Source organism: Pseudophryne corroboree, chromosome 5, assembly GCF_028390025.1.
Source record: "Pseudophryne corroboree isolate aPseCor3 chromosome 5, aPseCor3.hap2, whole genome shotgun sequence".
NCBI lineage: Eukaryota > Metazoa > Chordata > Amphibia > Anura > Myobatrachidae > Pseudophryne > Pseudophryne corroboree.
This window is the reverse complement of record NC_086448.1, coordinates 809718442-809741858: the sequence shown is the minus strand read 5'-3', so window position 1 is coordinate 809741858 and position 23417 is coordinate 809718442.

Here is a 23417-nt window from a genome sequence, read left to right as displayed (position 1 = left end):
TTCATTTTCTGACCCATAGTAGAGCCTTATTTAATGTTATGCCCCATAGTAGTGCCCTAGTTTCTTTTATGAATCGCAGTAATGCTAATGTTCACCCTATGTCATATTTCAAAGCTGCCAGTACACATTATGCCCCACAGTACCCCCAATACACATTATGATATATAGTGCTCCCCATTCATACTGTGCCTCATTACAGTGCCCCGGTTCATATTATATAACATTAAAATGCCCTCCAGTCATTTTATACCGCACTACAATGAGCAGGTCCAGAGGCATACCTAGATATATTGCAGGCCCCAAGGAAACAGTTTAAAAGGACCACTATGTACCATCCAATGGCAAAAAATGTATAGAACACATGTAACTGTAACAGGGAAGGTGGCCCCTCTCAGCTCTGGGCCCCATAGCAGCTGCACTTCCTGCACCTATGGTAGCTACGCCGTTGTATATAACACATGAAACTGTGACAGGGAAGGTGGCCCCTCTCAGCTCTGGCCCCATAGCAGCTGCACTCCCTGCATTTATGGTAGCTACACCCTGTATATAACACATGTAACTGTGACAGGGAAGGTGGCCCCTCTCAGCTCTGGCCCCATAGCAGCTGCACTCCCTGCACCTATGGTAGCTACACCCTGTATATAACGCATGTAACTGTGACAGGGAAGGTGGCCCCTCTCAGCTCTGGGCACCATAGCAGCTGCACTGCCTGCACCTATGGTAGCTACACCCTGTATATAACACATGTAACTGTGACAGGGAAGGTGGCCCCTCTCAGCTCTGGGCCCCATAGCAGCTGCACTCCCTGCACCTATGGTAGTTACGCCCTCGTATATAACACATGTAACTGTGACAGGGAAGGTGGCCCCTCTCAGCTCTGGGCCCCAGCAGCACAGAGTATATCAGGAAATACTGTAAGTGATGCAACAGTGAGGAAAGGGCTGTATGTAACGGACAGTGATATGATGTGAGTAGGGATATAGAGGCTGCAATGTGCTGATCTGGGGAGTGCCCTGGGAGGCTGCTACCACTGAGCAGCGTCAGCTTCCCGATGTGCTACTAAATTGCTATACAGCCCAGTATAGGGTGGGAGGGGGTAATCACTCTGCCTCTAATGAGGCGTGAAGGATTATACAGGTAGGAAGCAAGTGACTAGCTTGACGTTTTTACTCTAACAACCATGGATACCTTGATGACAAGCTCAGTTCACACCTTGGGCCTGATACAGTTTTGTAAGCAATGCAAAATAGAACATGACTGGGCAAAACCATGTTGCACTGTAGGTGGGGTAAATGTGACATGTGCCCAAAGATGTAGGGGCATACTATATTTACTAAAGTGTGGGTTTATAGAAGAGGAGTTGTTGCCCATAGCAAACAATCAGATTCCAGCTATTCTCTTGTAAAAGGTGCTAGACAAATGATAAGTAGAATCTGATTAGTTGATATAGGCAACCTCGCCACTTCTAAAAACCCACACTAATAAATATACACCTTAGATTTGGGTGGGTTATATTGTCTCTTGTGCAGGGCAAATACTGGCAGCTTTTGCATGCAGCCCACAAATGTTAGTTTTATTTTTACACTGCAGTTTAGATTTCAGTTTGAACACACCCCACCCAAATTTAACTCTCTCTGCACATGTTACATCTGCCCCCCTGCAGTGCAGCATGACTTTGCCCAGTTGCTTGCTTTTTTTGCAATACTTACAAACCTGAATCAGGCCCCTAGATCCACGACAATTCTATGACTTCACCCTCTTATTTATGAATGGTAACACATCCAAGTGTCTTTGACAGAGGCAAGGGCGTAGCTACCATAGGTGCAGGCAGTGAAGCTGCTATGGGGCCCAGAGCTGAGAAGGGCCACCTTCCCTGTCACAGTTACATGTGTTATATACAGGGTGTAGCTACCATAGGTGCAGGCAGTGAAGCTGCTATGGGGCCCAGAGCTGAGAGGGGCCACCTTCCCTGTCACAGTTACATGTGTTATATACAGGGTGTAGCTACCATAGGTGCAGGCAGTGAAGCTGCTATGGGGCCCAGAGCTGAGAGGGACCACCTTCCCTGTCACAGTTACATGTGTTATATACAGGGTGTAGCTACCATAGGTGCAGGGAGTGAAGCTGCTATGGGGTCCAGAGCTGAGAGGGGCCACCTTCCCTGTCACAGTTACATGTGTTATATACAGGGTGTAGCTACCATAGATGCAGGGAGTGCAGCTGCTATGGGGCCAGAGCTGAGAGTGGCCACCTTCCCTGTCACAGTTACATGTGTTATATACAGGGTGTAGCTACCATAGGTGCAGGGAGTGCAGCTGCTATGGAGCCCAGAGCTGAGAGGGGCCACCTTCCCTGTCACAGTTACATGTGTTATACACGCCCCTTTTCTTAGACCACGCCCCCTTTTTGGAAGCCGCGCGTATCCTTCTTTCGACAAAAGAAAAGTTGGGAGGTATGCCGACGCGTCGATGCTGAGTGATCATTTATTTTATTCAATAATAAAAAAAATTCTTTCCAATTTTTTCAGTTCACAATTATGAGTGTGATTTGATTTGTGGCATTACCGATACGGGAGAGACCCACATATAACTGATCACGTGAGAAGACCTTGCTGTACAAGGCCACACCGATGACATTAAAGAACTGGCCTTGCACTTTGTTTATTGTCATTCCAAAGCATATCCTAACGGGAAAATGTAAACTCTTAAATTCAAACGGCAATAGGTGGATTCAGGGGGGAGGGGCACCAAGGCACATACCCCCTTCCCCTGTCATTCAGGAAACTTTTTATTTTATTCTATTCAAGTGCTGCAGCACAGTATGCAAAAATGCCCGCCGGTACGGTGAAGGGGGGAGGGGGGGGGGGGGGTAACAGGTCGTCATTCAATGTTGAGGGGTGCAGTGGGACCTAATATCGTTTGGCCATCGCCTGCAAGTCCCTGACTGCAGGGCTGCTGACTCAGGCGGGTGGCGACTATCTTGCCACTTCTACCTGGCTGCTCAGAGTCCTGACAGGAGGCGGAGTCCCGTTATCCATGGGTGCCTCCGCTAGACACCCCCCCCCCCCATTACCTCTTCTGTGGCACAACAACAGAGATGATTTGATGCGTAGACAGTAGAGATGAGCGCCTGAAATTTTTCGGGTTTTGTGTTTTGGTTTTGGGTTCGGTTCCGCGGCCGTGTTTTGGGTTCGAACGCGTTTTGGCAAAACCTCACCGAATTTTTTTTGTCGGATTCGGGTGTGTTTTGGATTCGGGTGTTTTTTTCAAAAAACACTAAAAAACAGCTTAAATCATAGAATTTGGGGGTCATTTTGATCCCAAAGTATTATTAACCTCAAAAACCATAATTTACACTCATTTTCAGTCTATTCTGAATACCTCACACCTCACAATATTATTTTTAGTCCTAAAATTTGCACCGAGGTCGCTGTGTGAGTAAGATAAGCGACCCTAGTGGCCGACACAAACACCGGGCCCATCTAGGAGTGGCACTGCAGTGTCACGCAGGATGTCCCTTCCAAAAAACCCTCCCCAAACAGCACATGACGCAAAGAAAAAAAGAGGCGCAATGAGGTAGCTGTGTGAGTAAGATTAGCGACCCTAGTGGCCGACACAAACACCGGGCCCATCTAGGAGTGGCAATGCAGTGTCACGCAGGATGTCCCTTCCAAAAAACCCTCCCCAAACAGCACATGACGCAAAGAAAAAAAGAGGCGCAATGAGGTAGCTGTGTGAGTAAGATTAGCGACCCTAGTGGCCGACACAAACACCGGGCCCATCTAGGAGTGGCACTGCAGTGTCACGCAGGATGTCCCTTCCAAAAAACCCTCCCCAAACAGCACATGACGCAAAGAAAAAAAGAGGCGCAATGAGGTAGCTGACTGTGTGAGTAAGATTAGCGACCCTAGTGGCCGACACAAACACCGGGCCCATTTAGGAGTGGCACTGCAGTGTCACGCAGGATGTCCCTTCCAAAAAACCCTCCCCAATCAGCACATGATGCAAAGAAAAAGAAAAGAAAAAAGAGGTGCAAGATGGAATTGTCCTTGGGCCCTCCCACCCACCCTTATGTTGTATAAACAAAACAGGACATGCACACTTTAACCAACCCATCATTTCAGTGACAGGGTCTGCCACACGACTGTGACTGATATGACGGGTTGGTTTGGACCCCCCCCAAAAAAGAAGCAATTAATCTCTCCTTGCACAAACTGGCTCTACAGAGGCAAGATGTCCACCTCATCATCACCCTCCGATATATCACCGTGTACATCCCCCTCCTCACAGATTATCAATTCGTCCCCACTGGAATCCACGATCTCAGCTCCCTGTGTACTTTGTGGAGGCAATTGCTGCTGGTCAATGTCTCCGCGGAGGAATTGATTATAATTCATTTTAATGAACATCATCTTCTCCACATTTTCTGGATGTAACCTCGTACGCCGATTGCTGACAAGGTGAGCGGCGGCACTAAACACTCTTTCGGAGTACACACTTGTGGGAGGGCAACTTAGGTAGAATAAAGCCAGTTTGTGCAAGGGCCTCCAAATTGCCTCTTTTTCCTGCCAGTATAAGTACGGACTGTGTGACGTGCCTACTTGGATGCGGTCACTCATATAATCCTCCACCATTCTATCAATGTTGAGAGAATCATATGCAGTGACAGTAGACGACATGTCCGTAATCGTTGTCAGGTCCTTCAGTCCGGACCAGATGTCAGCATCAGCAGTCGCTCCAGACTGCCCCGCATCACCGCCAGCGGGTGGGCTCGGAATTCTGAGCCTTTTCCTCGCACCCCCAGTTGCGGGAGAATGTGAAGGAGGAGATGTTGACAGGTCGCGTTCCGCTTGACTTGACAATTTTGTCACCAGCAGGTCTTTCAACCCCAGCAGACTTGTGTCTGCCGGAAAGAGAGATCCAAGGTAGGCTTTAAATCTAGGATCGAGCACGGTGGCCAAAATGTAGTGCTCTGATTTCAACAGATTGACCACCCGTGAATCCTTGTTAAGCGAATTAAGGGCTCCATCCACAAGTCCCACATGCCTAGCGGAATCGCTCCGTGTTAGCTCCTCCTTCAATGTCTCCAGCTTCTTCTGCAAAAGCCTGATGAGGGGAATGACCTGACTCAGGCTGGCAGTGTCTGAACTGACTTCACGTGTGGCAAGTTCAAAGGGCATCAGAACCTTGCACAACGTTGAAATCATTCTCCACTGCGCTTGAGACAGGTGCATTCCACCTACTATATCGTGCTCAATTGTATAGGCTTGAATGGCCTTTTGCTGCTCCTCCAACCTCTGAAGCATATAGAGGGTTGAATTCCACCTCGTTACCACTTCTTGCTTCAGATGATGGCAGGGCAGGTTCAGTAGTTTTTGGTGGTGCTCCAGTCTTCTGTACGTGGTGCCTGTACGCCGAAAGTGTCCCGCAATTCTTCTGGCCACCGACAGCATCTCTTGCACGCCCCTGTCGTTTTTTAAAAAATTCTGCACCACCAAATTCAAGGTATGTGCAAAACATGGGACGTGCTGGAATTTGCCCATATTTAATGCACACACAATATTGCTGGCGTTGTCCGATGCCACAAATCCACAGGAGAGTCCAATTGGGGTAAGCCATTCCGCGATGATCTTCCTCAGTTGCCGTAAGAGGTTTTCAGCTGTGTGCGTATTCTGGAAACCGGTGATACAAAGCGTAGCCTGCCTAGGAAAGAGTTGGCGTTTGCGAGATGCTGCTACTGGTGCCGCCGCTGCTGTTCTTGCGGCGGGAGTCCATACATCTACCCAGTGGGCTGTCACAGTCATATAGTCCTGACCCTGCCCTGCTCCACTTGTCCACATGTCCGTGGTTAAGTGGACATTGGGTACAGCTGCATTTTTTAGGACACTGGTGACTCTTTTTCTGAAGTCTGTGTACATTTTCGGTATCGCCTGCCTAGAGAAATGGAACCTAGATGGTATTTGGTACCGGGGACACAGTACCTCCAACAAGTCTCTAGTTGGCTCTGCAGTAATGATGGATACCGGAACCACGTTTCTCACCACCCAGGATGCCAAGGCCTCAGTTATCCGCTTTGCAGTAGGATGACTGCTGTGATATTTCATCTTCCTCGCAAAGGACTGTTGAACAGTCAATTGCTTACTGGAAGTAGTACAAGTGGGCTTACGACTTCCCCTCTGGGATGACCATCGACTCCCAGCGGCAACAACAGCAGCGCCAGCAGCAGTAGGCGTTACACGCAAGGATGCATCGGAGGAATCCCAGGCAGGAGAGGACTCGTCAGAATTGCCAGTGACATGGCCTGCAGGACTATTGGCATTCCTGGGGAAGGAGGAAATTGACACTGAGGGAGTTGGTGGGGTGGTTTGCGTGAGCTTGGTTACAAGAGGAATGGATTTACTGGTCAGTGGACTGCTTCCGCTGTCACGCAAAGTTTTTGAACTTGTCACTGACTTATTATGAATGCGCTGCAGGTGACGTATAAGGGAGGATGTTCCGAGGTGGTTAACGTCCTTACCCCTACTTATTACAGCTTGACAAAGGGAACACACGGCTTGACACCTGTTGTCTGCATTTCTGGTGAAATACCTCCACACCGAAGAGCTGATTTTTTTGGTATTTTCACCTGGCATGTCAACGGCCATATTCCTCCCACGGACAACAGGTGTCTCCCCGGGTGCCTGACTTAAACAAACCACCTCACCATCAGAATCCTCCTGGTCAATTTCCTCCCCAGCGCCAGCAACACCCATATCCTCCTCATCCTGGTGTACTTCAACACTGACATCTTCAATCTGACTATCAGGAACTGGACTGCGGGTGCTCCTTCCAGCACTTGCAGGGGGCGTGCAAATGGTGGAAGGCGCATGCTCTTCACGTCCAGTGTTGGGAAGGTCAGGCATCGCAACCGACACAATTGGACTCTCCTTGTGGATTTGGGATTTCGAAGAATGCACAGTTCTTTGCTGTGCTGCTTTTGCCAGCTTGAGTCTTTTCATTTTTCTAGCGAGAGGCTGAGTGCTTCCATCCTCATGTGAAGCTGAACCACTAGCCATGAACATAGGCCAGGGCCTCAGCCGTTCCTTGCCACTCCGTGTGGTAAATGGCATATTGGCAAGTTTACGCTTCTCCTCCGACAATTTTATTTTAGGTTTTGGAGTCCTTTTTTTTCTGATATTTGGTGTTTTGGATTTGACATGCTCTGTACTATGACATTGGGCATCGGCCTTGGCAGACGACGTTGCTGGCATTTCATCGTCTCGGCCATGACTAGTGGCAGCAGCTTCAGCACGAGGTGGAAGTGGATCTTGATCTTTCCCTAATTTTGGAACCTCAACATTTTTGTTCTCCATATTTTAATAGGCACAACTAAAAGGCACCTCAGGTAAACAATGGAGATGGATACTAGTATACAATTATGGACTGCCTGCCGAGTGCAGACACAGAGGTAGCCACAGCCGTGAACTACCGTACTGTACTGTGTCTGCTGCTAATATAGACTGGTTGATAAAGAGATGTCTATGTAACTATGTATGTATAAAGAAGAAAGAAAAAAAAACCACGGTTAGGTGGTATACAATTATGGACGGACTGCCTGCCGAGTGCAGACACAGAGGTAGCCACAGCCGTGAACTACCGTACTGTACTGTGTCTGCTGCTAATATAGACTGGTTGATAAAGAGATGTCTATGTAACTATGTATGTATAAAGAAGAAAGAAAAAAAAACCACGGTTAGGTGGTATACAATTATGGACGGACTGCCTGCCGAGTGCAGACACAGAGGTAGCCACAGCCGTGAACTACCGTACTGTACTGTGTCTGCTGCTAATATAGACTGGTTGATAAAGAGATGTCTATGTAACTATGTATGTATAAAGAAGAAAGAAAAAAAAACTACGGTTAGGTGGTATACAATTATGGACGGACTGCCTGCCGAGTGCAGACACAGAGGTAGCCACAGCCGTGAACTACCGTACTGTACTGTGTCTGCTGCTAATATAGACTGGTTGATAAAGAGATGTCTATGTAACTATGTATGTATAAAGAAGAAAGAAAAAAAAACCACGGTTAGGTGGTATACAATTATGGACGGACTGCCTGCCGAGTGCAGACACAGAGGTAGCCACAGCCGTGAACTACCGTACTGTACTGTGTCTGCTGCTAATATAGACTGGTTGATAAAGAGATGTCTATGTAACTATGTATGTATAAAGAAGAAAGAAAAAAAAACCACGGTTAGGTGGTATACAATTATGGACGGACTGCCTGCCGAGTGCAGACACAGAGGTAGCCACAGCCGTGAACTACCGTACTGTACTGTGTCTGCTGCTAATATAGACTGGTTGATAAAGAGATGTCGTAGTAGTATGTATGTATAAAGAAGAAAAAAAAACCACGGTTAGGTGGTATACAATTATGGACGGACTGCCTGCCGAGTGCAGACACAGAGGTAGCCACAGCCGTGAACTACCGTACTGTGTCTGCTGCGACTGGATGATAAATGATATAAAAAATATATATATATCACTACTGCAGCCGGACAGGTATATATTATATATTATATAATGACGGACCTGCTGGACACTGTCTGTCAGCAGAATGAGTTTTATTTTTATAGAATAAAAAAAACAACAACACACAAGTGAAGTCACACGACGAGTGTTTAACTTTTTCAGGCAATCACAATATAAGTATACTACTAACTATACTGGTGGTCAGTGTGGTCAGGTCACTGGTCAGTCACACTGGCAGTGGCACTCCTGCAGCAAAAGTGTGCACTGTTTAATTTTAATATAATATTATGTACTCCTGGCTCCTGCTATAACCTATAACTGGCACTGCAGTGCTCCCCAGTCTCCCCCACAATTATAAGCTGTGTGAGCTGAGCAGTCAGACAGATATATAATATATATAGATGATGCAGCACACTGGGCTGAGCCTGAGCAGTGCACACAGATATGGTATGTGACTGAGTCACTGTGTGTATCGCTTTTTTCAGGCAGAGAACGGATATATTAAATAAACTGCACTGTCTGGTGGTCACTCACTATATAATATTATGTACTCCTGGCTCCTGCTATAACCTATAACTGGCACTGCAGTGCTCCCCAGTCTCCCCCACAATTATAAGCTGTGTGAGCTGAGCAGTCAGACAGATATATAATATATATAGATGATGCAGCACACTGGGCTGAGCCTGAGCAGTGCACACAGATATGGTATGTGACTGAGTCACTGTGTGTATCACTTTTTTCAGGCAGAGAACGGATATATTAAATAAACTGCACTGTCTGGTGGTCACTCACTAGTAAACTCTCTGCACTCTCTACACTTCTACAGTACTCCTCCTAGTCCTAAGCTCCAGTAAATCTCTCTCTCTTATAATCTAAATGGAGAGGACGCCAGCCACGTCCTCTCCCTATCAATCTCAATGCACGTGTGAAAATGGCGGCGACGCGCGGCTCCTTATATAGAATCCGAGTCTCGCGATAGAATCCGAGCCTCGCGAGAATCCGACAGCGTCATGATGACGTTCGGGCGCGCTCGGGTTAACCGAGCAAGGCGGGAAGATCCGAGTCGCTCGGATCCGTGTAAAAAAAGCTGAAGTTCGGGCGGGTTCGGATTCCGAGGAACCGAACCCGCTCATCTCTAGTAGACAGTGATGATTTTGTTTGCTGATTAACCAATTAACATGATGATTCATAGCCTATGTTACTTTGACAACTATAGTGGAGAAAATACTGGAAGGTATAGTAAGGGATAGTATACTAGACTACTTAGATACCTCCAAGGGTATTACTAGGAACCAATATGGTTTTGTGAAGGACAGGTCATGTCAAACTAACTTAATTAGCTTCTACGAGAAAGTGGGCGATAATATTGATCAGGGTAAAGCAGTGGATGTTCTTTTTGGCCTTTGCTAAGGTCTTTGACAAAGTCTCACATAAGAAACTAATTTTCAAATTGAGGGAACTTGGGGTGGGAAACACTGGGGCAGATGTATTAACCTGGAGAAGGCATAAGGAAGTGATAAACCAGTGATATGTGCAAGGTGATAAAGGCACCAGCCAATCAGCTCCAATATGTAAATTAACAGTTAGGAACTGATTAACTGGTGCCTTTATCACCTTGCACATATCACTGGTTTATCACTTCCTTATGCCTTCTCCAGGTTAATACATCTGCCCCACTATTTGTACTTGGGTAAGTAATTGGCTATACAACAGAAAACATCGAGTGGTGATTAATGGGATGTGCTGTGACTGGGCCTCAGTGCTTAGTAGAATACCGCAGGTAGGGAGGCCAATCCCAGGATCGGGAGTTTGGCCCAAAAATTTTGGGATTTGTATCCCGGGATTGGAGCCTCCAATCCCGGGATTAACGGGATTAGGGTGCGCATGCGCAGTTTTGCCTGGCAGCACTGAGCACTATAGCACAGCGCTGCCTGGCTGTCAGCGAGGTAGTTACAGCAGCCATGGACACACACACATTGACCGCGCTGGCGGCATTTCAAATGTAGCACCAGCCGCCAGCCAATCAGAGCTGGCAGACCGGCAGCCAATCAGGGAAGCGGCAGTAGCCGCGACTCCTGATTGGCTGCCGGACTGCCACTTCTGACTGGCTGGAGGTCAGCGCTACATTTGAAATGCCGCCAGCGCAGTCAGTGTATATGTATGTCCATGGCTCCTGCGTGCCTAAGAAGAGTAAGTAATGGGGGTCATTCCGAGTTGTTCGCTCGCAAGCTGCTTTTAGCAGCTTTGCACACGCTAAGCCGCCGCCTACTGGGAGTGAATCTTAGCTTATCAAAATTGCGAACGAAAGATTAGCAGAATTGCGAATAGACACTTATTAGCAGTTTCTGAGTAGCTCCAGACTTACTCGGCATGTGCGATCAGTTCAGTCAGTTTCGTTCCTGGTTTGACGTCACAAACACACCCAGCGTTCGCCCAGACACTCCTCCGTTTCTCCAGCCACTCCTGCGTTTTTCCCAGAAACGGTAGCGTTTTTTCGCACACACCCATAAAACGGCCAGTTTCCGCCCAGAAACACCCACTTCCTGTCAATCACATTACGATCACCAGAACGATGAAAAAACCTTGTAATGCCGTGAGTAAAATACCTAACTGCATAGCAAATTTACTTGGCGCAGTCGCACTGCGGACATTGCGCATGTGCATTAGCGACTATTTGCTCCGTTGCGAAAAAAAAATAACGAGCGAATAACTCGGAATGACCCCCAATATTTACTTATCGCTACCTACACCCACCCTCCCTCTCTGCTCCAGATATCCTCCCTGCTCGCTACACCCACCTTCCCTTCCTGCTTCTTACATGCTACCTACACCCACCCTCCCACTGCTCCCTACACCCTCCCTCCCTTCCTGCTCCTTACATGCTCCCTACACCCTCCCTCCCTCTCTGCTCCAGACATCCTCCCTCCCTCTCTGCTCCAGACATCCTCACTCCCTCTCTGCTCCTGACATCCTCTCTGCTCGCTACACCCAACTTTCCTTTCTGCTCCTTACATGCTCCCTACACCCACCTTCCCACTGCTCCCTACACCCACTCTCCCGCTGCTCCCTACACCCACCCTCCCTCACTGCTCCAGACATCCTCCATCACTGCTCCAGACATCCTCCCTCCCTCTCTGCTCCTGACATCCTCCCTCACTGCTCCAGACATCCTCCCTCCCTCACTGCTCCAGACATCCTCCCTCACTGCTCCAGACATCCTCCCTCCCTCTCTGCTACTGACATCCTCCCTCGCTGCTCCAGACATCCTCCCTCCCTCACTGCTCCAGACATCCTCCCTCACTGCTCCAGACATCCTCCCCCCCTCTCTGCTCCTGACATCCTCCCTCGCTGCTCCAGACATCCTCCCTCCCTCACTGCTCCAGACATCCTCCCTCACTGCTCCAGACATCCTCCCTCCCTCTCTGCTCCTGACATCCTCCCTCACTGCTCCAGACATCCTCCCTCCCTCACTGCTCCAGACATCCTCCCTCACTGCTCCAGACATCCTCCCCCCCTCTCTGCTCCTGACATCCTCCCTCACTGCTCCAGACATCCTCCCTCCCTCACTGCTCCATCCTCCCTCCCTCTCTGCTCCTGACATCTTCCCTCACTGCTCCAGACATCCTCCCTCCCTCACTACTCCAGACATCCTCCCTCACTGCTCCAGACATCCTCCCTCTCTGCTCCTGACATCCTCCCTCACTGCTCCAGACATCATCCCTCCGTCTCTGCTCCTGACATCCTCCCTCACTGATCCAGACATCCTCCATCACTGCTCCATCCTACCTCCCTCTCTGTTCCTGACATCTTCCCTTACTGCTCCAGACATCCTCCCTCCATCACTGCTCCAGACATCCTCCCTCTCTGCTAATGACATCCTTCCTCACTGCTCCAGACATCCTCCCTCCCTCTCTGCTCCTGACATCCTTCCTGCTCGCTACACCCACCTTCCCTTCCTGATCCTTACATGCTCCCTACACCCACCCTACTTTCCTGTTCCTTACATGCTCCCTACACCCTCTATTCCGCTGCTACCTACACCCACCCTCCCATTACTCCCTACACCCACCTTCCCACTGCTCCCTACACCCACCCTCCCTTCATGCTCCTTACATGCTCCCTACACCCACCCTACTTTCCTGCTCCTTACATGCTAGCTCCCTACACCCACACTCCCACTGCTCCCTACACCCACCCTCCCTTCCTGCTCCCTACACCCACCCTCCCTCTCTGCTCCTGACATCCTCTCTGCTCGCTACACCCAACTTTCCTTCCTGCTCCTTCCATGCTCCCTACACCCACCCTCCCTTCCTGCTCCTTACATGCTCCCTACACCCACCCTCCCACTGATCTCTACACCCACCCTCCGTGCTCCTTACATGCTCCCTACACCCACCCTCCCACTGCTCCCTACACCCACCCTCCCTTTCTGCTCCTAACATGCTCCCTACACCCACCCCTCCCACTGCTCCCTACACCCACCCTCCCTTCCTGCTCCTTACATGCTCCATACACCCACCCTCCCTTCCTGCTCCTTACATGCTCCCTACACCCACCCTCCCACTGCTCCCTACACCCACCCTCCCTTCCTGCTCCTTACATGCTCCCTACACCCACCCTCCCACTGCTCCCTACACCCACCCTCCCTTTCTGCTCCTTACATGCTCCATACACCCACCCCTCCCACTGCTCCCTACACCCACCCTCCCTTCCTGCTCCTTACATGCTTCCTACACCCACTCTCCCGCTGCTCCTTACACCCACCCTCCCTTCCTGCTCCTTATATGCTCCCTACACCCACCCTCCCTTCCTGCTCCTTACATGCTCCTTACACCCACCCTCCCTTCCTGCTCCTTACATGCTCCCTACACCCACAGTCCCACTGCACCCTACACCCACCCTCCCTTTCTGCTCCTTACATGCTCCCTACACCCACTTTCCCGCTGCTCCCTATACCCACCCTCCCTTCCTGCTCCTTACATGCTCCCTACACCCACCCCTCCCACTGCTCCCTACACCCACCCTCCCACTGCTCCATACACCCACCCTCCCTTCCTGTTCCTTACATGCTCCCTACACCCACTCTCCCGCTGCTCCCTACACCCACCCTCCCTTCCTGCTCCTTACATGCTCCCTACACCCACCCTCCCTTCCTGTTCCTTACATGCTCCCTACACCCACTCTCCCGCTGCTCCCTACACCCACCCTCCCACTGCTCCCTACACCCACCCTCCCTTCCTGTTACTTACATGCTCCCTACACCCACTTTTCCGCTGCTCCCTACACCCACCCTCCCACTGCTCCTTACATGCTCCTTACACCCACCCTCCCTTCCTGTTCCTTACATGCTCCCTACACCCACCCTCCCTTCCTGCTCCTTACATGCTCCTTACACCCACCCTCCCATCCTGCTCCTTACATGCTCCCTACACCCACCCTCCCTTCCTGCTCCTTACATGCTCCCTACACCCACCCTCCCTTCCTGTTCCTTACATGCTCCCTACACCCACTCTTCTGCTGCTCCCTACACCCACCCTCCCTTCCTGCTCCTTACATGCTCCCTACACCCACCCTCCCTTCCTGCTCTTTACATGCTCCCTACACCCACCATCCCACTGCTCCCTACACCCACCCTCCCATTGCTCCCTACACCCACCCTCCCTTCCTGCTCCTTACATGCTCCCTACACCCACCCTCCCACTGCTCCCTACACCCACCCTCCTTTTCTGCTCCTTACATGCTCCCTACACCCACTCTCCCACTGCTCCCTACACCCACCCTCCATGCTCCTTACATGCTCCCTACACCCACCCCTCCCACTGCTCCCTACACCCACCCTCCCTTCCTGTTCCTAACATGCTCCCTACACCCACTCTCCTGCTGCTCCCTACACCCACCCTCCCTTCCTGCTACTTACATGCTCCCTACACCCACCTTCCCTTCCTGTTCCTTACATGCTCCCTACACCCACTCTCCCGCTGCTCCATACACCCACCCTCCCTTCCTGCTCCTTTCATGCTCCCTACACCCACCCTCCCTTCCTGCTCCTTACATGCTCCCTACACCCACTCTCCCACTGCTCCCTACACCCACCCTCCCACATGTTATATCTGCCCCACCTGCAGTGCACATGGTTTTGCCCAACTGCTAACAAATTTGATGCTGCGATCAACCCCGGTCATATTGTGCCTCATTACAGTGCCCCGGTTCATATTATATAACATTAAATGCCCTCCAGGTCATTTTATACCACAGCAGGTCCAGGGGCATACCTAGCTATATTGCAGGCCCCAAGGAAACAGTTTAAAAGGACCCCTATGTACCACCCAATGGTGAAAAATGTATATAACACATGTAACTGTGACAGGGAAGGTGGCCCCTCTCAGCTCTGGGCCCCATAGCAGCTGCACTGCCTGCACCTATGGTAGCTACACCCTGTATATAACACATGTAACTGTGACAGGGAAGGTGGCCCCTCTCAGCTCTGGGCCCCATAGCAGCTGCACTCCCTGCACCTATGGTAGCTATGCCCCTGTATATAACACATGTAACTGTGACAGGGAAGGTGGCCCCTCTCAGCTCTGGGCCCCATAGCAGCTGCACTCCCTGTACCTATGGTTGCTACACTCTGTATATAACACATGTAACTGTGACAGGGAAGGTAGCCCCTCTCAGCTCTGGGCCCCATAGCAGCTGCACTCCCTGCACCTATGGTAGCTACGCCGTTGTATATAACACATGTAACTGTGACAGGGAAGGTGGCCACTCTCAGCTCTGGCCCCATAGCAGCTGCACTCCCTGCACCTATGGTATCTACACCCTTGTATATAACGCATGTAACTGTGACAGGGAAGGTAGCCCCTCTCGGCTCTGGGCCCCATAGCAGCTGCACTCCCTGCACCTATGGTAGCTACGCCGTTGTATATAACACATGTAACTGTGACAGGGAAGGTGGCCCCTCTCAGCTCTGGGCCCCATATCAGCTGCACTCCCTGCACCTATGGTAGCTACACCCTGTATATAACACATGTAACTGTGACAGGGAAGGTGGCCCCTCTCAGCTCTGGCCCCATAGCAGCTGCACTCCCTGCACCTATGGTATCTACACCCTTGTATATAACGCATGTAACTGTGACAGGGAAGGTAGCCCCTCTCGGCTCTGGGCCCCATAGCAGCTGCACTCCCTGCACCTATGGTAGCTACGCCGTTGTATATAACACATGTAACTGTGACAGGGAAGGTGGCCCCTCTCAGCTCTGGGCCAAATAGTAGATGTATGTCACAGGGCAACCCCACTCCACACCTGATGTGTGTCACAGGGCATCCCCACTCCACACCTGATATGTGTCACAGGGGGCAAATCCCACTCCACACCTGGTGTGTCACAGGGCATCTCCACTCCACACCTGATCTGTGTCACAGGGCATCCCCACTCCACACCTGACGTGTGTCACATACAGTGGTGGCTGCTGTTTGTGGGTTGCGGTTAACACATATAAACATGCTTGTAATATTGTATTTATTATATGTGTTGGCTGCCTGATATATAAATGTTTGTAGCACTGGATGTGTATCTAATCTATCTTAAAAACATTCATACACAATCTTTACATATATAGAGTGATATACTTTGATCTTTAAATGTATAACTCAGCCTTCAAAAATGGCAAGGAATATGGAGTGCCGCCCCACCAGCAGCACCCCTCTTCAGCACCCCCCCATAGGGTTTGCACTTACTAGAATGTCACACAGTTTATTCCACTGCCCACTGTTGCTGCCATTCTGCTGCTCTCCCAACTCCCGTCCATGAACACTCTTTTTTCTATCTATAGACCAGCATGTGTCTTGTTTAAAATGTATTGCTGTTCTAAACCACTGGGAAGGATGTATCTCTAAAGTCTAAAAAAACTAAATAAAAAAATCTGGTTTCACTTCAAGTTTTTAATGAATATGACTGGATAAATGAGAACAGAACCATTTGCAAAAAAAGTCAATTACATTTTCATAAAATACAATTATACTTCTTTTGGTCTGCATGGTAAAGTTCTTATTGATTGCTATATTAGTATCTATCTATCTGTCTATCTATCTATCTATCTATCTAACTATCTATCTCTAATCTATCTATCTATCTATCTATCTATCTATCTATCTATCTATCTATCTATCTATCTATCTAATCTACAGTATCTATCTATCTATCTATCTATCTATCTATCTATCAAATCTACAGTATCTATCTATCTATCTATCTATCTATCTATCTATCTATCTATCTATCTATCTATCTATCTATCTATCTATCTATCCAATCTACAGTATCTATCGATTTATCTATCTATCTAATCTACAGTATCTATCTATCTATCTATCTATCTATCTATCTATCTATCTATCTATCTATCGAATCTACAGTATCTATCTATCTATCTATCTATCTATCTATCTATCTATCTATCTATCTATCTATCCAATCTACAGTATCTATCTATTTATCTATCTATCTAATCTACAGTATCTATCTATCTATCTATCTATCTATCGAATCTACAGTATCTATCTATCTATCTATCTATCTATCTATCTATCTATCTATCTATCTATCGAATCTACAGTATCTATCTATCTATCTATCTATCTATCTATCTATCTATCTATCTATCTATCTATCTATCTATCGAATCTACAGTATCTATCTATCTATCTATCTATCTATCTATCTATCTATCTATCTATCTATCTATCTATCTAATCTACAGTATCTATCTATTTATCTATCTATCTAATCTACAGTATCTATCTATCTATCTATCTATCTATCTATCTATCTATCTATCTATCGAATCTACAGTATCTATCTATCTATCTATCTATCTATCTATCTATCTATCTATCTATCTATCTATCTATCTATCTATATCTATCTATCGAATCTACAGTATCTATCTATCTATCTATCTATCTATCTATCTATCTATCTATCTATCTATCGAATCTACAGTATCTATCTATCTATCTATCTATCTATCTATCTATCTATCTATCTATCTATCGAATCTACAGTATCTATCTATCTATCTATCTATCTATCTATCTATCTATCTATCTATCTATCTATCTATCTATCTAAATTTGTTGAGTTCGGCACTGCTCCGCATACCACTGTATTTACCTTTGCCCGTTGCCTTCCGTGAAGGAGACTGAAATAGTTTCCCAATAGAGACTGGCGTGTACGGCGGCACTCAGGTCAGAAAAACGACAGGACACTCAGCCTCTGTTTGCCAACGTTTCAAAGATTTCTCTTTTTCGTCAGGGCATGAAAACATACACAAACTTACACCCTATTTAAGTGCTCACCATTCACCACGTTCTCTGTTCGCGGCGGGGTCCCCCGTGGCCCGCCGTGCGCCTCTTGATGACGTCACCCGTGCAAATCCTGTAGTATCTTAAAGGACATACTGTGCATTCTGAATGCAAGGCTGGAGGTACGTGTCAAGATAAATTGAGATGGGCTGAAAAATTGAACCCCTGGCCGAAATTATCGGTCTACCGGGAGGATGAATAGGGTTTTTGTGAACCTTTGGAATCGTGTATAAGATAGGCTTATTCGGATACTCAGTAATCAACAATCGTGCCACATCAGCAGAAATAAAACCATTTTCAACCGATTGCATTAAATATGAATCAAGCTCTTTCTTATATTTAGAAGTAGGATCACCAGACAACAAACGGTATGTGCTATTATCTGACAGTTGACGGACTATCTCTTTTTTTATAGTCCTCAAGCCCCTGAACTACAATCGAGCCACCTTTATCAGCGGCTCGGATTACTATGTCCTGTCTGGACTCCAATGCTTTTAATGCCTGGAATTCAGCTTTGGATAAATTGGAGTGTCCATCCGGGCTTCTTGATTGAGGTGTATCAACCGTTCCATCCACCAAGCGTATAAATGATTTGATTGAAGCACTGTTCGATATAGGATCAAAATTAGATTTTTGTTTTAATTTCCTAAGTTCTGCTGGGATAGGATCACTGTTGCTGATAATTTTCTTAGAGCTAAAGTGTTCTTGTAATTTTAATTGACGATTGAGTTTGAACATTTCAGTTTTCCAAACAAACGGGTCAAAGGTAGTAGTGGGCACAAAATTTAGGCCCTTTTTGAGGACTGCCTCCTCATGTGTTGATAACGGAGTGGCTGAGAGATTAAAAATTACTTCCTCTTCGACACCGGAGGTTTTTTGGCGGTGCCGCTTCCACTGGCCGCCTCTCCTGTTATATAGGCGTCTGCGACACGACGCTTTGCACGGGTCTTCATCCCTAAAGGGAGAGTTTTAAATCGATTTCCACGTCGGGGACCCTGGTCACTGTCGCTAGCTGAGGTAGCTGTGTCGAAGTTCTCACGACCTGCCTTATTCCTATAGTATCGTCTGCCACTCATTTGTGCTGCTGAGCGGTTCTGTATGCCTCCGGTTAGCCAACCGTACACGCTATTTGTCTCATAATCTGTATTCACTTTTGCAAATTTCTCTCGTTTGTAACGTAGCAAATCTTTTTTGTAAGTGTCCATCTGTGTAGTTAATTTGTCAAGCCAATCGCAGGACTTGTCATCCACAAGGGTTTTTTTATGTTTGAATTCAAACTCCCTGATCTTGGTTTTAGTGAGAATGTGCTCCCTGGTTGACTCCTCTATCACTAGAAGCATCAAATTCAGGGAGCACTTGTTGAGAATGGCCACCCAGCGCTTGCAGAAAGCAGCATTATGCCTCCCAATTGTCGGAGTATTTTTCACACGGAACCCTCGAGGGAGTTTCTTCACTGTAAAGTATTCAGAGAGGGTCGCCCCATGGTAATAAAAGTCCATCTCGCGTTTTTTAAGTTTTAATAAATCTCTAAAAATGTCCTGTGTAGGGATACTATCCACACATGAAAACACCTTGTCCTTGTAGACTATATTCTGTGCATCAGAGTCTGAATAGGAATACACATCCCCAATGTCTAGGGTAACTCGCACCGGGATATCTGGATCCACATTAGTCACCTCCATGGTGTAGAACTGTATAACTATACCCGCAATCACCAGCACTGGAAAGGTGAATACCTTTAACTAGCTCCAATGCTGACACCACAGCCAACACGTGTTTAAACAAACAACAGTGAATGGAAAATGAGCCCTTTAGAAACAAACTGCAGGGCATACTTGCCTACCCTCCCGGAATGGGCGGGAGGCTCCCGAAAAACGGGTGACCCTCCCGGCCCCCCGGAAGAGCAGGCAAGTCTCCCGGTCACAGGAGTCCCCCTCTGCCCGGCCGCCCACTGAACGAGTAAAGTGGGCGTCATCGTAACCACGCCCCCTGCTGTATAATGCCGGTAATCGTGGCATTACACAACAGGGGGCGTGGCTTAAACGATGCCGTCAGAAGCCCCGCCCCCGTTACGCCTCTGGTTCGCCCCCGTTACGACTCTGGCCCGCCCCCTGCACGACATCTCAGGCCCGCTTCCCCCCCTGCTGAGCCGACGGGCTGCTCTCTCCCGGAGAGAGCAGCCCAGAAGTCGGCAACTCTGCTGCAGGGTGCCCGAACATAAGCAATGTACACAGTCCCATGACTCCGGACCCCGTACTTGCAATACAAATTCGTTGAGTTTGGCACTGCTCCGCATACCACTGCTCCGCAAATCCGTCACCATAACAACAACCATATACAAAAATAGATATATCTGTCTATCTATCTATCTATCTATCTATCTAACTATCTATCTCTAATCTATCTATCTATCTATCTATCTATCTATCTATCTATCTATCTATCTAATCTACAGTATCTATCTATCTATCTGTCTATCTATCTATCTATCTATCTATCTAATCTACAGCATCTATCTATCTATCTATCTCTCTATCTATCTATCTATCTATCTATCTATCTATCTATCTATCTATCTATCTATCGAATCTACATTATCTATCTATCTATCTATCTATCTATCTATCTATCTATCTATCTATCTAATCTATAGTATCTATCTATCTATCTATCTATCTATCTATCTATCTATCTATCTATCTATCTATCTATCTATCTATCAAATCTACAGTATCTATCTATCTATCTATCTATCTATCTATCTATCTATCTATCTATCTATCTAATCTACAGTATCTATCTATCTATCTATCTATCTATCTATCTATCTATCTATCTAATCTACAGTATCTATCTATCTATCTATCTATCTATCTATCTATCTATCTATCTATCTATCTATCTATCTAATCTACAGTATCTATCTATTTATCTATCTATCTAATCTACAGTATTTATCTGTCTATCTATCTATCTATCTATCTATCTATCTATCTATCTATCTATCTATCAAATCTACAGTATCTATCTATCTATCTATCTATCTATCTATCTATCTATCTATCTATCTATCTATCTATCGAATCTACAGTATCTATCTATATATCGAATTTACAGTATCTATCTATCTAATCTACAGTATCTATCTATTTATCTATCTATCTAATCTACAGTATCTATCTATCTATCTATCTATCTATCTATCTATCTATCTATCTATCTATCTATCTATCGAATCTACAGTATCTATCTATATATCGAATTTACAGTATCTATCTATCTAATCTACAGTATCTATCTATTTATCTATCTATCTAATCTACAGTATCTATCTATCTATCTATCTATCTATCTATCTATCTATCTATCTATCTATCTATCTATCTATCGAATCTACAGTATCTATCTATCGAATCTACAGTATCTATCTATCTATATATCTATCTATCTATCTATCTATCTATCTATCTATCGAATCTACAATATCTATCTATCTATCTATCTATCTATCTATCTATCTATCTATCTATCTATCTGTCTGTCTGTCTGTCTGTCTGTCTGTCTGTCTGTCTGTCTGTCTATCATCTAATCAACAGTATCTATTTATCTATCTGTATATGCAAAAATGATTCAATTCTCATGTGGCTATATCAGACTATACTTATTAATATAACCCGATGTTTATTTTATTATGGCAATTCTTAAATGTTGGTTTACTATTAGAACTAAACAAATTTAGGAACTAAGTTTCCTGCATCCTTTAAATAATCTATTTACAGTATTATTATTACTTATTTATGCAGCAGCAACTTTTTCCAGTTGCTGACACTGAATTATACATAAAGGAAGAATTAAGTGTAGAGTCTGTATTTTTCATTGTCGCTGCATAGTATCTACAGATGAGATAATGTGATTGGATCTGCCAAGTTATCCGGCCTATTTTGTCCATTAGTCAAGAAAACAATCTGTTTTCAATCTGGAGTGAAGCCTCCTACCGTTGGGTTGATGGGTGGTTCGGTGTGACAGCATACACCCCAATACAAAATGATTTACATTTTCTTTGCCAAAGGCGAGTTTTTATTGTTCAGAACGTACAACTGTTTTGAATCACATCAATGTGTTTGTATTGCTCTATGCAGCATATGACTTTGTGTTCTACACGCCATGTTCGAGAACATTCCACTATCTGCGTACTAGACCACTTAACGTAAAACACAGGTTTCCAATGTCATTTTTTAAAATTAATCAGAGCACGAAAGAGATACATATAAAAAACATCTACAAATGTATGCTGCAATTGAATGAAACCTTCAAATGTAGACGTTAGAAGTAGGAAACACGTTGCCTTACTTTCTCATCGTATATTAGAAAGTTGTTGAATGCCCTTGTTCCCCCTAGTGTTCAAACTCTATTGCGCTGCCGAAAAGGGATGGCTTCGACGGGGGACTTCAGAGAGGTTAGTATTAAGCAAATGGGTGCAGTGTGTGCGGGGTGGGCCCCCCTGGCATGGGGGCCCGTGTGCCTCGCACACACTGCACCCATAATAGAAATGCCAATGACACAGACAGCCTCCCTGCACAGTGCTCCGGTGACAGCAGACCGCACAGCCACCAGCTCCATCTCAGCTGCAGCACACCAGCGGCCCTCACAGACCTCCACCGCCGCAGCGCTAACCATCTGACAGAGAGCCTCCGAAGACCATCACCGGAGGTTAGTCCCTGGTCCATGACAGATAAACGTTCCGTGGATCGGGGCATTACTCCGATCTGCGGAGTGAGGTGCATAGTATGTACCAGGCTTTACATTTTCTCCCTAAACAAAGGTGGAATCCTAAATTTTACGCCTTGAGGGATTTCTGCACAAACTAAAATATTTCTTTATTTTTCTTATTAACAAGCTTTTTGAAAGCTATTAAAACAAGGTGAACTGCCTATCAACAGCTTGTCGGCTACAAATACATACAGTAGCAGGGGATATACAGAGAAAACAGAACAACAGAAAAACAGTAAGGTCACGTTTTCCCGGATAATCCATCTGCTGTCAGCTGACAGTGTGAAAAATCAGGGGAACACTTTACTTGACGTGTCTGTGCTGTTATATATCCATTTTATAGCGTTGTCACTCTTTCGCTTGTCATACTGCCCATTATAACCTGAACTCTCACTAATACTAGTGTCAATAGTTATGTGTCTTATCAGCCCAGGTACCTTTGATGCTAATTTCCACCACTGCAGTTCAAAGTGGTCAATTCAAAAACCAAACGCCGAAACCGTTACAAAATATATATATTTTTGATAGGCTGGGAGGTAGTAAATTGTGCTGGAGCTTCGGAGAACAGTAGCTGTAAGGTTATCACATTGATAAGAAGACATTACTCTAAATGTGTTGTAGAACATTTTATCTAGCTCCTAAGGTAGGGAAATCAGTATAATCCACACGTGCTCTTTCAACGCCGCGTCCCTGGAGAAACATAATACAGTACTTGGTCTAAACGTCTATGTAAATCTTACAAAAGACGTTTTGTCTTCAGGAACGTTTGCT